This window comes from Bacillus rossius, assembly GCF_032445375.1.
Source record: "Bacillus rossius redtenbacheri isolate Brsri chromosome 4 unlocalized genomic scaffold, Brsri_v3 Brsri_v3_scf4_2, whole genome shotgun sequence".
NCBI lineage: Eukaryota > Metazoa > Arthropoda > Insecta > Phasmatodea > Bacillidae > Bacillus > Bacillus rossius.
The window spans coordinates 8,842,049-8,858,352 of NW_026962011.1; the positions used below are offsets into that span (position 1 = coordinate 8,842,049).

The 16,304-nt window shown below is 37.4% G+C and overlaps 1 protein-coding gene across 3 annotated transcripts in view; it reads left to right on the plus strand.

Moving 5' to 3' along the window:
- The first annotated feature begins 438 nt into the window (after positions 1 to 438).
- LOC134542263 (protein peste-like) overlaps positions 439 to 16,304 on the plus strand; it is a 115,580-nt gene continuing 99,714 nt past the window's right edge. Inside the window, exon 1 of one of the 3 annotated variants that reach the window (XM_063386380.1) lies at positions 439 to 559. The gene's annotated coding sequence lies outside the window, so the exon portion shown is untranslated. Of the gene's footprint in view, positions 597 to 16,304 lie in introns of all 3 variants that reach the window. The other 2 variants (XM_063386378.1, XM_063386379.1) reach the window with 2 other exon arrangements.

Here is a 16,304-nt window from a genome sequence, read left to right on the forward strand (position 1 = left end):
GGATCCAGGATTTTGGTTTGGGAGGGGCTTGACCCAGCTAAGGCTAGGCTTCATCAAGGCAAACACTAAAACAATAGTGGACCCAGATGATTTTGGAGGGGGCTTGAGCCCCTTAGCCCCCCCTCTGGATCCGCTACTGGTTACGACGTAGCGTCCCTTGCGCTTAAGGCCCGTTCTACAATCGCACGGAAACAGGCTCTGCAATGCTGGGCTCTTCCGTTCACGTTGCTCCGTGCGACAAGTTCCCGTGCATTGTGGAAGCAGCAGAAGCGACAGTGAAATACACCGATAGATCAGTCTTCGTGCCATTGTAAGAACGGGCTTTTAAAAGCGGGGCGATGAGCGGTGTAGTACGAGCAGGACGATGCGCGGTATATTTATCTCTACGTCGTTGCGACGTACCCCCCCGTGTTTCGTCACGATTAGTTCGACCGAGAGCCGCCGCGCGTCGCTCCTCGCGCCAGCGATCGCAGGGGCAGGGACGCGCTGACCGCGACCTAGCAGTGGAAGAGGGAACCAGGTCGGGCGAGCAGTGATCCGGAGCTGTCGCGTGAGGAAGGTGCGTGCACGGGGTAGTCAGTCCCGGGAGTGTGAATGTGTGTAAATATATATTATATGTATATAATAAATGGCATTATACTAATTCTTTAATAAACAAGTTGTGGTTCTGTTCTTGTTTTCGGTGGGTGTCGTAAATGGCGATAGTTTCTGTGGTAAAACTTAAAGTTTTCGTTAACATAGACCTGTAATGCCCAATTTTTTTTATTTTTGAGGAGCAGAAATTACCTAATTAAAATGTAATTTAAAAAAAATTATATCTTACATATGCTGTACAATATTAATGTATGTGAAATAATGTCTATAAAAATATTAATCAGGAAAGTAAAAATATTCTAGAAATAATGCAATTATTTCTGGATTTATATTTATTTTATTGGCGTAATGGCGAAGTTCAAGCACTAAGCCTTCTTACACTTAATCATAGTCCTATGTACACAAAAATCATACCTACTTCATAATCTGATAAATATAATAATTTTTGTATAACTGAGATCTGTAGCTTCCAGACACTGTCAGCTGACATCTTTACATATATGCAAGCAAAGACTGTTTATAAAAATATATGGTAAATATGTTCTTATTTTGTAATAAAAGACCTATGTAATCATTCGACTGTGGCCATTTTAATTTTGCCGTGTGTGCGTAAATGCCTAAATAACATAAATTTTCCATTATGCAAGGTTAGTTACATTATAAATACTTCAAAATAAACGGAAATTAAAAATAATATCAATTAATTTTACTTGTATAGTTTTAAGTATTTATAATGTAACTGACCTGACCTAACAAAACGGGACAAAGGTAGATTGTCAGGTCAGCTACATTATAAATACTTTGAAACTGAACGGACATTAAAAATAATTTAATTTTAATGGTTGTTTAGTTTTAAAGTATTTATAATGTAGCTGACCTGACCTAACAAACCGGGACAAAGGATGAACAGTAGGAACTCACGTAATTTTCTTTTTACTTATTACTTGCGCAACAAATAAAACATTAAAATTTGAAACGTTAAAAACTCACCTAAGTTAGAGGCGGGTACAATTCCTTTGCCATTAGTAGAAAATGTAGTCGTTCACCTACGTTGCGGAAAAAAAAAATCATACTCGTAAACAAGCAATAATGGTAAACATGAGTGCACATGATGAAAATTAAAAAATTCGATATCTCCTAAAGTATTTGGAATTTATTATCTCCGCCGGGTTTAATGAAAAGTGGAAGTTAAAGAGCACAGAATAAAAGTATTTTCGGAATTTTAAAAACTTTTTTTAACAAATATCGCCCAAATATGAAAATTAAAAAATTCGATATCTCCTAAAGTATTCGGAATTTCTTATCTCCGCAGGCTGTAATGAAAAGAGGACGTAAAACAGCATATAATGAAAGTTATTTCAGGTTTTTAAAATTTTTTTGACTATAATCCGTACACTACATATTTACCAAATATATTTTTGTTGGAAAAATTAGAGCGAGCAACCGGTTGGTCATCACTGATAGACCAAGGACGCCAACTATTGGTCCGTGGCACATTTTTTTTTTTCAGCCGACCACAAGTAAAAAAAAAAAAAAAAAAACACAGGCATGTTGTTGGTTATGTAAAGGACCTGCCACATTCTTGCAGTCAAATCTGTGTCTAGGCCGATATTCCTGAGGAGAATATGGCATTTGATCAGTTCACGTGGCCTGTAACGTCAGGTGCTGATGGTGCAGTTGGCGGAGCTTATCTGTCTGACCGGGGGTTGGCGAACTTGACTTTTGTAGCAATGCGTGTCAGACTGCATCTGACGCCATGAGCAATATGTCATAGAGAAGCGTGATACGTGCAAACTAACTGTAGTCACGCGAAAAATTTTCATGACGAACGTTTCAATTAAACGTTTTTTTGTCATTTCGTCTTGGGCACCATTTTGCTTTTCTTCTGTTAAGTTGCTTTGACTGAAAACTAAATACCCGAAGTTAATATAATTAAGTGTTGCCTGGTTGACTTTCCAATAGGTATATCGAAATTCCACCAACACATTTCCAGTCATCTTTATCGTGTCTCAAATCTCGAGGAAAGCCAAAATGATAGCAATCTACCGTGATAGCCTTCTGTGTACACCACGTGAACCAAATGCATCGGAAATGAATGTGGCACACTATTGCTTGTGTTCATATGCCACTACAGTTCAGCAAGTGTTGATTACAGTCTTCACAGTAGGTTTGCCGTGAGATAAAGCGTAGATTACATTGAGTTAGTTTACAATATACTCTCAGCGAACAAACCAGCTCACTGCTCGTAGCTCGCTTTGGTTAGGGGTCGTCCATTAATCACGTGATGTTTTTTTAGCAAATTTTTAACCCCCCCTCCCCCTTAGTGATTTGTGGGGGGTTTTTAGACTTACCCCCCCCCCCCCCCCCCAATAAATCACGTGTATTTTTTTGGTAGAAAATATTTTTTAAATTTTCAGAATATTATCTTTAAATATAGGTATAATCTAATTTTATTCTGCAATATTAAGCACAGTGATAAAAATGTCCGGACACACATTAAGGTTGCAGGTTTATTCTCACTGGCATAAAAATAATAAAGGAAAGGCTTATATGTGATTTACGCATGTATTCGGCGCCAAAATCACAGTCTTACTGGCGACTGGCAAGCCGAGCCGGGTGGTTCATGTTGCGGCGGGCGGGGATATTGTTGCCTGGCTACAGCGAGTCAGCCACGCGTCGCTTTTCGGTTTAGTATAAATTGGGCGAAAAAATAAATACACGTTATCTCTCTACACCCACCCCCCCTTCTCCCCTTGTGATATTTCGTGATTTTTCCCGACCCCCACCCTTTCGAGCCTCACGTGATTAATGGACGATCCCTTAGTTGAGTATGTAGTTGAAACTGATAGTACTTTTTTCCCCCACTCGTTTGCCATATATAATATATATTATATGTACATGTGTATATATGTGTGTGTATACCTATCTGTGTGTGTGTATACCTATTTGTGTTTTCATTGGTATTTGGCTTACAGTAGAAGTGCTAAATTGTTAAAAAAAAAATTGTAGTCGACGGTTTTTTTATTTGTGTAATTTTATCATGTTGCTATCCAGTCGGTATTGTTTTTAGTTCATACTTAAATAATACGATACTTTATATTTAATGATTTCGTGCTTAAACTGTGTGAAGTAACTGACAAATGAAAACTCGGAAATGGTGAGCGAGAAACTAGAAAAATAGACCAAAGCAAGTGGAGATTTGACGTTAGTGTAATTCTACTGGGATTTAGTTCACAAAAAGTGGACTCGCTGACAAGTAGCTAGTTAACGCACTCGTTGTAATTAATGCTTAAAATCGGCAACCAACAAATTGCACGGCAGCTGCACCGAGCATGTGAAACCTGCGTATATAGTGTCATATCACATTAGTAAAAAGCTGTGTTTTTAAAACTCTCCCCCTCGTTTCTTGCAGTTGTAGGTTGCAAGTGTTTTTGAAGTAAACCATTTGTAACGAGGACCCGGTCAAAACAAATCCTGCCATTGGACCTGTACAGTGGCGGATCCAGGATTTTGGTTTGGGAGGGGCTTGACCCAGCTGAGGCTAGGCTTTATCAAGGCAAACACTAAAACAATAGTGGACCCAGATGCTTTTGGAGGGGGCTTGAGCCCCTTAGCCCCCCCTCTGGATCCGCTACTGGACCTGTACTGTATAGAGAGTAGGGAAGTTTATCTAGTTAGAGGCCTATGTGTAATCTTGCTCACTGGCGTGACATTTCCTGCCAATGATTAGCCACTTTACTTTCCAGGGCCGTTCTCCCCGAGTTGACACTAGCATTCGCGCAATACGTTGAGTCATTGCTGGCTGTGGATGTTTTCAGACTACCGAATACCATTTATACAGGACCAATTACACTAGTTCACAAATTAAATGGAAGTTATAGACGTGACAACGTCTAATAAATCGATGAACGCCGACTGCACGCACGAAAAAGTGTCCCGTAACGCACATTGTCCCGTTACGCTGGTCTCGTTACGCTCATTGTACGCTTGCGCCGCATCTCTCTCTCTTCCACTCGATTGGAACAACCATCGATTAAACTTTTTCGAGGCACATTAAACTTGAAATACTCCCATTCGGTTCCTACTTTTCCTATCATCGTCCTAGCCTTAACAGAATAACAGATTGGAAGAAGTTAAATAGCAAATATGTATTAAAGTTATAGTTAAAATAATCTGTTCGTTAAAGTAATAAACATATTTGAATTAATGAGTGCAAATAAAAGTAAATTTATCAATTAAATTGTAGATTTCATTTCACTCCTTCTTTGTATCCATACAAAATAGTGATAATTCAATAAAAATGATTCAATTTTATTCATAAAAGTATGGAATCATTTCATCAATGTTTTGTTATGATGTTGTCACGTTAAACTATCGTCCGTAAACCGACTTTACAACCAATTTTTTTATTAAAATTTAAATTAGGATTTTAAATTTTTCCTTGTACCAGTGGTCAACATTTCAGACCATCAATAAAATTGGTAGAGATGGGAAGCGAACAGCGATTAAGTAGATTAGTCGTCAACTCAACTCGCTGAATTAAAACTATTGGTAGTTAACTACGGTGTAAACTCTCTAACACTTATCGGACTGAGTATTTTTCGGCTTTATAGTGTGTGGTCGTTAAATGGAAAGAAATAAAATATATCATTTTACTATTCTATAATATGTATTTTCTAATAGTACACAATTTACACACGAACATAAATATTCATACAAAAAACAACACTTATTGCGTATGGTCTGTTAACTTTTTCTTTGTTTTTCTATTGTAGACACGGTAGAGCGGCTAAATCCAAAGAGTCTTCCAACATCACTGATCTTTTCTCCCGCCTCTATTGAGCGTATTAATAAAATTTTTTTCGTCAATACACAAAGATTTTCGTTTACTCGCCATGTTTACAGTTCGAAAGTCTGTAAGGAATTGCGATAATGATAACGTGTATCAACTTGACGAAGTCTATTGACCGAGGTAAACATGTGCAAGTTCATACAAAAACAGACAAAATTTCTTAGAATCTCAGGTGCGTCAGTCGAAGTAAACACTTGCTAGATAATACAACAACAAAACAGCAAACAAAATAACGTACAGAGCTGCAGTTCTTATCAAATTCGGCAACTTTAAAAGTACTGCTTAATGATTTATAATGACGTATTTTTGTCGTTAAATAGTGAGCGTGACGCTATATCGAGTGTAGCAGTCAAGCAATTTCTACGTTTTAAGGGGTTTGTCGTTAAATCGAGTGACGTTATAAAGAGTTTACACCGTACTTAAATCTTTATTTCACTGAGCAAGTTTGAACCTGACCGGCGAATTCAAAGCGAGAAGCCTACCTATAAAACTCGCGTTATATAATTGTGGTTTTGGGGCTGTTTTCTCAATGTCTAGTTTTGTTTCGGTGAAGATATGACTAAATAAAGACTTTTTATCAACAATTTGCTGTTTGTTGAAATTTGGTTAGCTGTGAGAAGAACTTTATTATCCTGTAAACAAAGATTATCATTTCCACGATAGTTTGGATGCTTACTGGGATGTGGGATCTAACAAACATTTACAAGAAATTATGACCATACTTAAAAAAAAAATTGTAATTTTTTGTTATATTTCCATTTATGTTCGTTTACGATAGGGTGACCAAATCATAAACTTGAAAAAACGGGACACATCCAAGGAGGGTTTGGGGGCGATACCCTCCAGCTAGGGGGTCCGAGGGCCTCCGTCGAGACGTAATCATTGAAACATGCTCTTTTTTGCTAATTTGAGACCTATAAATCTTTTTCAATTTACCTATGAATATGTAATTTAATTTAAATTGTGAGACGTATAATAAATAAAAACAATAATTTTGCAGTGAATACTTATTTATTATAAGTATGTCTGACATACTTAAAAACATAATTAAACAAGGTAACTAAAATGGGTGAGTTCAACTGTCGAGAAGAGGGGAAGACGGTCCGAGGAGAGGCGCGACAAAAGTGTATCATCAACCCAACGTAAATACGGGACATTTAGGCGTCCCGGGAGACTTTTTCGGGACCCCGTGTACGATCGTTAAAAAACGGGACAATCCCGTTTTTACGGGACGTTTGGTCACCCTAGTTTACAAGCATAAAATTCGTAAATATTGATCCGATGCAGCATGTATTTATCCTGTTTACTGAAGTTAACGTATTGCCGAAGTAGCTCGCGTATTGTAAAAGAATAAAAGTATTATTATGCGTTATTCTAATATATAGTTCCACCTCTGTTTGGCAACACTTTCCCCGATATCCGAAGATAAAAAGTGGACTGGCGCAAATTATTCTTGGTTTCTTGACTAGTGGGTTGTACGTAGTCGAGAGTGGAGGGTTCAGCATTGTTTCGGTCGACATTACACTCGCCAAACCATCAGGGTAAATATCTCACTGGGAGTCGAGGCAATTCAGTAGGAGACCTAAGGATTGTGACCATGTTGTGAAATTCTCACTTTTTCCGCGGCTGGAACCCGCGAGCCAAGAAACCTCGAACTATGGTTGCGAAAACCTGTGAGCCTTAAGTTTTCCTTCTCGGAATGCAAGCTCGAAGTTGTAAAGACTTCTTTTACCTCCTAGATCGATAGTGGTTAATGTTAAGTTAATTATATCGTGTTTAATTTCCTTAGTCTTATATCTCAATAGTTTTTGTAAAACTTTAGTTATAATTTTAGTTGTTTCTTCTTAGCTTTTTGCTATAGTGCAATAGCAGTTATTTAATATAAATTATTACAAAACATTCTGGTTTATACGTATATAGTAGGTACTCGTAAACTAAATATTTCTTCTATAAAATTTTATTTCCTAGTACTTTGGAAATAACTTAGGTATTACATATTTTGTCGTAATTTCTTCAAAACATTTATTCAGTAACATTTATTCAAGCTACTGTAATTATCTTCTCGCTATATTTCATATATCTCGTCTTCTGGTGCTGTTTAGACTCAATGTCTTATTTCTTTAGAATAACCTGAAGGAATCTTTTTATTCTTTCGTAGCCCTACTGTTCTGCTATCTTCCAGATCATTTGAATGGTCGTTTTAATTCTTTTCTTGCCCTTGAATCTTCCAGTTGATATTTTATCATACAAAAACTCTTTTTCACTTATTGTTTTTTTTTTTTAAAGTTAGAACTGAAATTGTTGGAGATATAATTTCTTTAAAAGTTTGTTCGTCTATGCCCTAAGTTCAACAAACTAATTTATGCAATATTGACACTACACCTGTTGGTTTTTTTTTTCTCAGGTTTAATTCGAAAAATATACATCGTAGAGTAATAACTGTTCTGGCAAGTTAGAGAATTCAATTTCCTACAACGTTAGTCATAAATTTTTAGTCAAAAGCTTAAAATGGCTGATTTAATCAACAAAACGATTGCCTCTTAAATTCGAAATGGTGGCCAACGGAACGGCAGAATCCGTTCGCCATTTTGAATGTGGACTATCGCTGACCCCCGCCTAAAGGTTAAAATCAAACGTGGAAGTTGAACAATTTTGGACATCCCGGGCTGGGCTGCTTGTAAAAAGGCCGTGACCTCCAAGACTGGCCGTGCGTGCCAACTGCGTGGCCTTCGCGCGCGCTTGCCTTTCTAGTCGCATTTAGCGCTCCGGGGCCTTTACGCACGCGACACCGAGGGACTAGGCGCCACGGCCGGACGTTGCCATCTCATTCCCGCCATTCTGATCTCGGCCATCCGCGGTCTTGCGGAGTCACTCGGCTAGCTGCTTCCCTAGTTCCTCTGACACTCTGAAATGTCCGTTTGGACACCTACATGCGGTGTGCAGACCTTCAGAAGAAACCACGCGATTTGAAAACTGCTCAAGTTATCATAGTGAGGTCTGTTTACGAAAAGCACGTAAGAAAACGCAGAGTGTGGATAAGTGGTTATGTTTTCGTATTTAAGTTTTTAAACTGTGTTTTCATATTTAAATTTTTCAACTGTCTTTTCGTATTTCAGTTTTTAAACTGTCTTTTTTTGAAGAGTGAAGCTGACAAACGCCTGTTTTCAGAATAATTTTTAGGCATGAAACTAGTGGTACAAATTGTTAAAAACACTCTAAACTTGCATTAAATTTCTCTGCCACATAATATTACGGTCACCGCTAAAATCTAATAGATGCCCTATGCACGACGAGAAGACTGCTCTCCATTCCACAGCCTTGCGTTTAGAGGCGATGCCGCGCTAGAAGCGCCAGCCAGCGTCGCACTTATATCATCCCGCCTTGCTAACACGGATACACCCCTGACTTGACGGGTCCGGTAATTACAATGGGGAGTGTAGATTCAACATATTCATTGACTTCTGGTTTCCGAAGGTGGCCAGGTCTGCATGATTGTATGGTGACCGGGTGAAGCTTTTTTATTTTTTTGCTCATGGTCTGCGTCATGTTGGTTGAATGCCCAAAACATAGGCTGAAACGTAGTGTTCTCATTGTGGAAACAATTTTAAATAACCTATTTGATGGAATAGGCTTAACGACTGATTCTAATTCATATTTGCTAACCAACCATCAAACGCGGTGGAGCGCCATTTCCTCAATGTTTAGGGCGTAATAATATAGGGATGGCGAGGTAAAAAAGTGGTTGCAACCGACTGTTAGAAATTACAGTAAATTTACGGACTTTTTAACAAAAAAATAACAAAACTACGAATTCTTTGTAATTCCAAATAACTGCATCTTCGTAGAAACGACGCCATATTTTGACTTCCGAGTTGTATAGTTCGTTCTAAACAAAGTTAAACAAACACGTGGACAACAAAAAGTGTTGGTATAGACTTAACCAGTTTTGTCATAGTTTAATTAACACACCAAGAATATTCTTTTAGATTCATGTTTATAGTAAGAGAACTTAGTGTTCGTAAATTTACTAAGATAGCCGGAAAGTTACGTAAATCCCTGGTAACCAGCGTTCTTCGTAAATTGAAGGTGAAATTTTTTTAAAAGACGCAGCATGCAACAATTCCTAATTCCATGGCTGGTTTCATTGAGCCCCCCCCCCCCTGGGGTTAAGAAGCCCCTCTGTATATTTTAATGTTTTCTGCTTATTGTATGCATGTAAGCCAAAATAATGGGCAGCATCCAACACACAAGCACCTTATCCAGAGATGGTGTCCAAAACTCTCACCCCCTCCCCTTCCAGGAATTCCTACAGAACTGGGCCCCTTGGCTAGTTTACACCAGTCTTCATAGAAAAATCAAGAATTGACAACTTAAGATGAATACGTAAAAACAGTGGGAACAATACAGTATCACCTGATGTCAAATGGTATGTACCTAGACATTGATTGATCAACGTTTTAGTACAGTTTTGTAAAGAAGAAAAAAAGATGAATTTCACCTGAATATCAGTTATAAAGACTTAATAATTTGGAATAACTTGGTCGATTAACTTTTGACTCTTGTGGTCGTACATGAAAATATCCATAAAGCTTCACCTGAAGAACCGGTTTCTCTTCCCGATTTGCGACACGTAACATCATGTGAAGTGTGTTAAGCTTACCAGCTGGGACGAAGTAGTTCGTCTGTCCACATTTTTTCCTGTATCCCCCCCCCCTTCCCCACCGAGTGTACTGGTAAACTTGGTATTCTACAGTGTTAAAGGTAGCAGGTTCGAGAGCGAAACAGAACTCGGTTAGAGGAAGTCTCACGCTAAACTTAACAATAGTTGTCTATAAACAAAACAAAATTAAATGACATGTAATTCATACCCGTCTTTAATTTTTTTTCTCTTCAGAAAACTTAAGTGTACTAATCTTATATTGTTTTATTGCCATTTTATAAGTTATTTGAAAATTATTCTGTCGATCAATAGTGCAGAGAATACTAGTTTTTACTATTACGGAAAAAAATCTCCATGTTACTGTAACACTGTTATGGTAGTTCTTTGTCTTATTTTTTGCCGTTTTATTTTCCGTGTTGAAATTTAATGTTTGTATGTGTTGTAATATTTTTTTTTGTTTTTGTTCTTATAGACCTATATGATAACTAACTACCACGTATGGCTTGTCAACTGTCGGCAGGCATGTTAAATTTTAAATATGTAACTTTAAAATAAAAATACATTCAATAGTAGGTATTCAAGCTCTTGAATAAAAAATACCATAGTATATTTTTAATCACTCGAGATGAGATAAAGGACCATCTAAAATGGTATTAGAATCCACTAAGGATTCAAAAAGACAACTTACTAAGTATGTCGTTAAAAAAATGTGCGTTGATTAATGGAGCTGGATAAGGTGGCTAAATTGTGAACAGTTTGCTGGTTTTTTCCCAGCCCACCTCATACTTCCTGGAGAAAATGCTAGGTGAGTTTTCTTATTCCGTGTCTAGTATTGTGTAAGAACACAATACGATAAATTAAAAGGGTTATACTTGAAACAGTAGAGAATTTAATTTTTTTTTCATTGGACATAAATACTTTAATGCCTGTGTTCTAAGACGCACAAAACATGTTTTAGGTGTTGAATATGCTACACCTGTACCCTAACTCTATTCCTAGTGCACGATAGGAAATGGCCAGTCTCATCTTTAGGGAACAGATTTTAGTGTCCTGTCCGTTGCCGATTTGTTACCCAAATTCGTTCATATGGCGGACCCGCGTCTGGCGCCATTAACTCGTGCCTATGTAGTCATTTTTGTGAACATCGGGAGACGTACCTAGCGTGTTGGTAAGCCAAATGAAACTTTATGCTAGCGAAACTATTCTGGAATACATTTTTTACACTTTATCATACGAAATAAACGCAACTTAAAAATTAGGCTTCTTGAGAAAATTAGAAAGGCGGTTCTATTTTTGAGCGTAAAATCTGTATCGATGGTTGCGAAACATCCACTAGAATGCTTTCAAAACAGTTTCTAGCCTCTCGCAGGGCAAGTTTTGTTAAAACTGCTGCCGATTTGTTTTCTTGCAGGGATTTGGATTGGACAGTTCCGGAATACAGCCCGCGAGTTGGGTTAGTTGTATCCCAAGACGGTGCTTATTCTCTACTTTAACCAAACATTTTGGAATTCCGCCCTAAATAGCTTTTTTTTTTAAATCTGAAAGCACAAACATGATGCACTGGCTTCGGTCGCTGAATGTGTACACGAATATGCACCTCCATTACTTTGCTTAATGTACAAAACTTTGTCTTGAATCGGACGATTTTTAAGTATGTAAACATTTTTGTTTTCCCCGCCAGAGAGGCTTTTTTTTTCCTTCGGAAGCGCTGCTATCTAATGACAGACCTTTAAAATATTTTTTAACTGATAGGAAGGCTTTTATCTCGTGTTTTCCAGCTCAGGCAGAAGTCCTTGTTCACTGCTGGACTAACTTTTATAATACAGGTAAAAAAAAACCTGACTAGTTACTTAACGAGTATTCCAATATCATTATAATTTCATAACGTAAGTATAATGTAAAAGTTAAAATCAAAGAAATGAAGATACCATAATCAAAATAACTTACATGTAAAATTTCACCCTATATTTAAAATAAATTATCTAAAATTTGATAACGCATTCGGTTCACAATTCAGTTATTTGTAAAACAAAACTATTCATGCGTCTGAGTGATTACATTACTATCCAGAATAATGAAGACACGATAAACGTTGGTATAAGACTGTTTAATGCACTAACTGTAATTTTAGTAATGTACAAACTTAAAAAACAAAACTGTTTTACTAAGGCATTTATAGGGGAAGTTAAATATGTTTGAGTTCACTAAGTGAAATAATCTGGGTTGTAGCAAAGCAGTTGTTCCCAACTCCGTCACTATCGCAAATGTTTTCAAGCGTAATTTACCTTTCATGGCAGCTGAACTGAAAAATTTTTTTACGGAAGATAATTTTTTTGTTTATAAATACAAATACAATAGAAACGGGCCATTTTAGGATCTTGTTACGTATATGTTACTAAAAAATAACCTTGCTTGAACAACTTAGCTAAAATAACAAATCCCTTTTGGCACAACCTACACGCATTTGTAGATTTCGAAGTACATCTTCTGGAACATTCTGTAAACTTCTAGAAACGTTTAGAATTATGATCTTCAATATTCAGAAATGATTAAGCATTTATTTCATTCAGCGAAAGTGTTACGTATATTTTTAAGTCAGAGCATTCAGTGTTGAACAACTTAGAATAATTTCATACTATGCCTACTAAGGTAAATATTAATTTTTTTACCTTTTAAACATTATTATTCATCTCTTGCACTAATACGAGATAGTATTTTTTTTACCTTTAAACTTTATTATTCATCAGTATAATAATTTGTTTTGGACCAAAATGTAAGATAATCTTTAGAATAAATAAGTTTGATTGAATTTTATTGTGTAGGTACGTGATAAGGAAGTATTTAATTTTTTAAAATTTAAACCCTTGTTTTCAACCCCTTTTGGATTCGATGGTGTGCCTACTAAGGAGTTATGATTTTTTTCCTCCAACCCCTGTTTTTTTCGCCCTTTTCAAAAATTGTTGGTTGTATCAAAAATTGGTTAAAGAAAATGTTTTTATGTGTTATTTTAAAGAATCTAAAACAATTCGAACGAATTTGATAGCGTGCCTACGAAGGGAGTTAATTGATTTTGGCCTTATACCCCTTTTTACACTCCTTGCACTAAGTTTTGGTCGTATAAACTTTTTCAGGCGAAAGTTTTAGATTATAATTAGAATGTCTACGGTAAATAAGAACGGACTTGATACTTTATATGGTACGGAAATTGAGTTTTTTGTATTTCTACCCCTTATTTTTCAACCCTTTGCAGCCCTAGTTCATATCAAAAATTGTTTGAAAGAAATGTTTTATATACCATTTAGAAGATTTAAAATTATTTTTAACGAATTCGATGGTGTCTACAAAGGTAGTCATGAATTTTTGTTTTTCCTCCAACCCCCTGTTGGTCGTATCAAAAATGCATTTCGACAAAAGTTTGTGGTGTTACGGGTGCGATATTTTTCGTATTCTGTGAGTTGTAGAGATTTTCCTTTTTAAAAAAAAAACCTTCCCCATTTTTACCTCTTTGGTCGCATTTGGCCCGAGATTTCCCATTACTATATTTTATGTATCAGTTTGAAAGCGATGTGTGCATAGCTACGGCAGTTATCGTGTCTATATATAAATACTATTGAGTTAATGTTTATGGAATATGGACCATACAACAAAGAAACCTATGTAAAAAGTTGCCGGAAGTCGCACCATGGTAACGGCTAAAATATGTGGTCTTTCTTCGAAAGCTACCTAAAATAAACGAAGTTTCATCTTCGTCGAGATTTGTTGAGCCATTTATTTAACATCGGCCTGAATGGGGCTGATCGTTTGCTTACATGGAATGGACCAATTTATCCAATTTTAAAATTCTCGTCAAATGCACGTTAGTGATCTAAGAAACTGGCACACATGCAGGAACCGCGTAACGTTTTTAAGTGATATTTTAAGCCAAATACGGCTGAATTTTTAATCTTCTCCCAACAAAGGGCTGGCTGATAAAACTCCGCGTGTCCGCAAATATGTTTTCGGGTTTATTTAAACTATTTATCTGAATTATATTACAATGTCGTATACTGTCCCGCAGTATTTACGTTTTGAGTCCAAAGTTTTTTTTTTTTTTTTTTCGTATCGCTCATCTCTTCCGTATCAAAAATCTTTTCACTGGCCGGTGGAAGATTCCTGGGAGCGGGGAAGGAGGCTGTTAGAGAGTCGGGGTCAGGCCGAGAGTCAACAAGGCTCCAAGTTAACAAAGCTTGAAGTCACTACTTGCTGCGTATTCTTGTTCCCGCTGCTTCGCAGTTTGCAGTCGTGCTGAATTCCCCCCCCCCCCCCCAACCCCCAATTTCCAAAGAATGTGCGTTACCCTTAAAATGCATCTTCAGCTATGATGGGTCTTCACTAATTAAATGGATCTTATAGTATGCTAGAATTTTTAAATTCACGATGTTTTCTTCCACAGATAACCGATATACAGAGCAAGGTTGCAGGTTCATTGTGTAAAAACGTAAGTTACTGTCGTGAAATTAATTCATTCTTATAACTGGGGTAATAATTCGCTGAAAAACAAGTATGGGAATTAAATGTCACCCCAGTTATTTCGGTGAAATGATTGTACGACCGCGACAAGTTTGGTGATAGTTGTAAAACTTAATTTTCCATTTTAAATGTTGTATTATTCGCTAAATAAGCTGTTCAGTTAAAAATTCAAAGGCGTGAGAAAAATTTTAGAATGCAAGTTATTTTTCGACTTATTTGTCCGTGATAAACCGGCAGCCGAAGTTTGTTAAATTCGCTCATCCTGTATAGACTCTTAACGTTCTATACTGGTAAAGATATCAATAAAACTGACTGATGAGAGTTGGGCTCACCCACCGAAGTTTTTTCTAGAAGTAATTTTTCTAGACTAGGAGATTGTAAGGCGCCCGTTGAAAAATGATGACTACAACAAAACACTTAATTTAAATAATGAAGGCGTGTTCCACTTATGTAGCTGTATTTCAAAAGTTTATTGGTACATTTTGATTTTCTGTTTTTACATCTCTCTATGGAGTAGACTTGTATTTGTGTTTCTGTAGTATATCGCTTGCATTTGTTCTGTCTCAAATATTTTGTTCTGCCAAATTTACGAAGTGTTACATAATTGCTGTAAAAAAACAATCGCGCACGTGTTTGTAGTAAATTCACTTGCGCGACTTTTTGCAGCAATTAGTAAATATTTCTTGAATATTTGGGATGCCAGAGTTTGTTAGATTTATAGAAATAGTCCTAAGTTGTAGTAATGAGAAAGTTAAAAAAAAATCAACGTGATGCGTGACACCACCTTAAGCCAAACAGGAACTTAATTTCGACAATGCCTTTGGGAATTTGTGTCAAGGTTATAAACGTATAATAACAAACATAGTTTTAGCATGATTAACATGAGAATAAATTACGTTTACGTTGTATGATGAATAGGATTTTACAATTGAAAAGATTATTTGAATGGCCGGAGCTGTGGTAATAATGGGGCGGCGCAACCCCGGTAGTGGCAGGCTTGCCGGCCTTCACCTGTGGGTGCGGCAGGTCGGCTAGTTGGCGCGGTAATCACGCCGCGAAGGTGAACCGCCGCGAGGTATCACCGTCGATGCGGGGGAGGGGGGGGGCGGTACGCCAGGTCCTCGCGCGCTCGAGGGGTCCCTCGGCCTGGCGGCGGTCGTCCACCTGCCACCAGGAAAAAACCATCAGGAGAACGTTCCGTGGTTTTCTAGCACCTGGCCTGGGCCAATTCTTGCTCGCCCAAAACGAGGAAGGTTGGTCTCAAAAAAAAAAAAAAAAAAAAAGTAAACTGGGTGGTCTTGCCTTTTGTGCTTAACCAGCGTAACGGATACGCACAACATGTTTATTATGTGTCCCGTGATCTCGCCAGGTCGTGTGAAAACCAAAACCACCGATTACCGCCGGGTGTATAGTTGTCGACCCGAATCGTGACCAGTCATTACTTTCAACAAGGCTTGCTGTAATTTACACTTAGTGGTTGTACACTGCCATTTTGTACCACCCATTCCAGGCAAATGCCGTTACGTATGCTGGACATTTTTTTTTCTGGTCACCATATGAAGACTTCATCTATGAGTTAATTGAAATATATTTATTGTGTTGACCCGAAAAATCAAGTTTACATACAATCGCCAAAAACCTATAAGGCGGGCGAAGTGCCACGACCACAGTAGTCCATAAAGGCCCGGC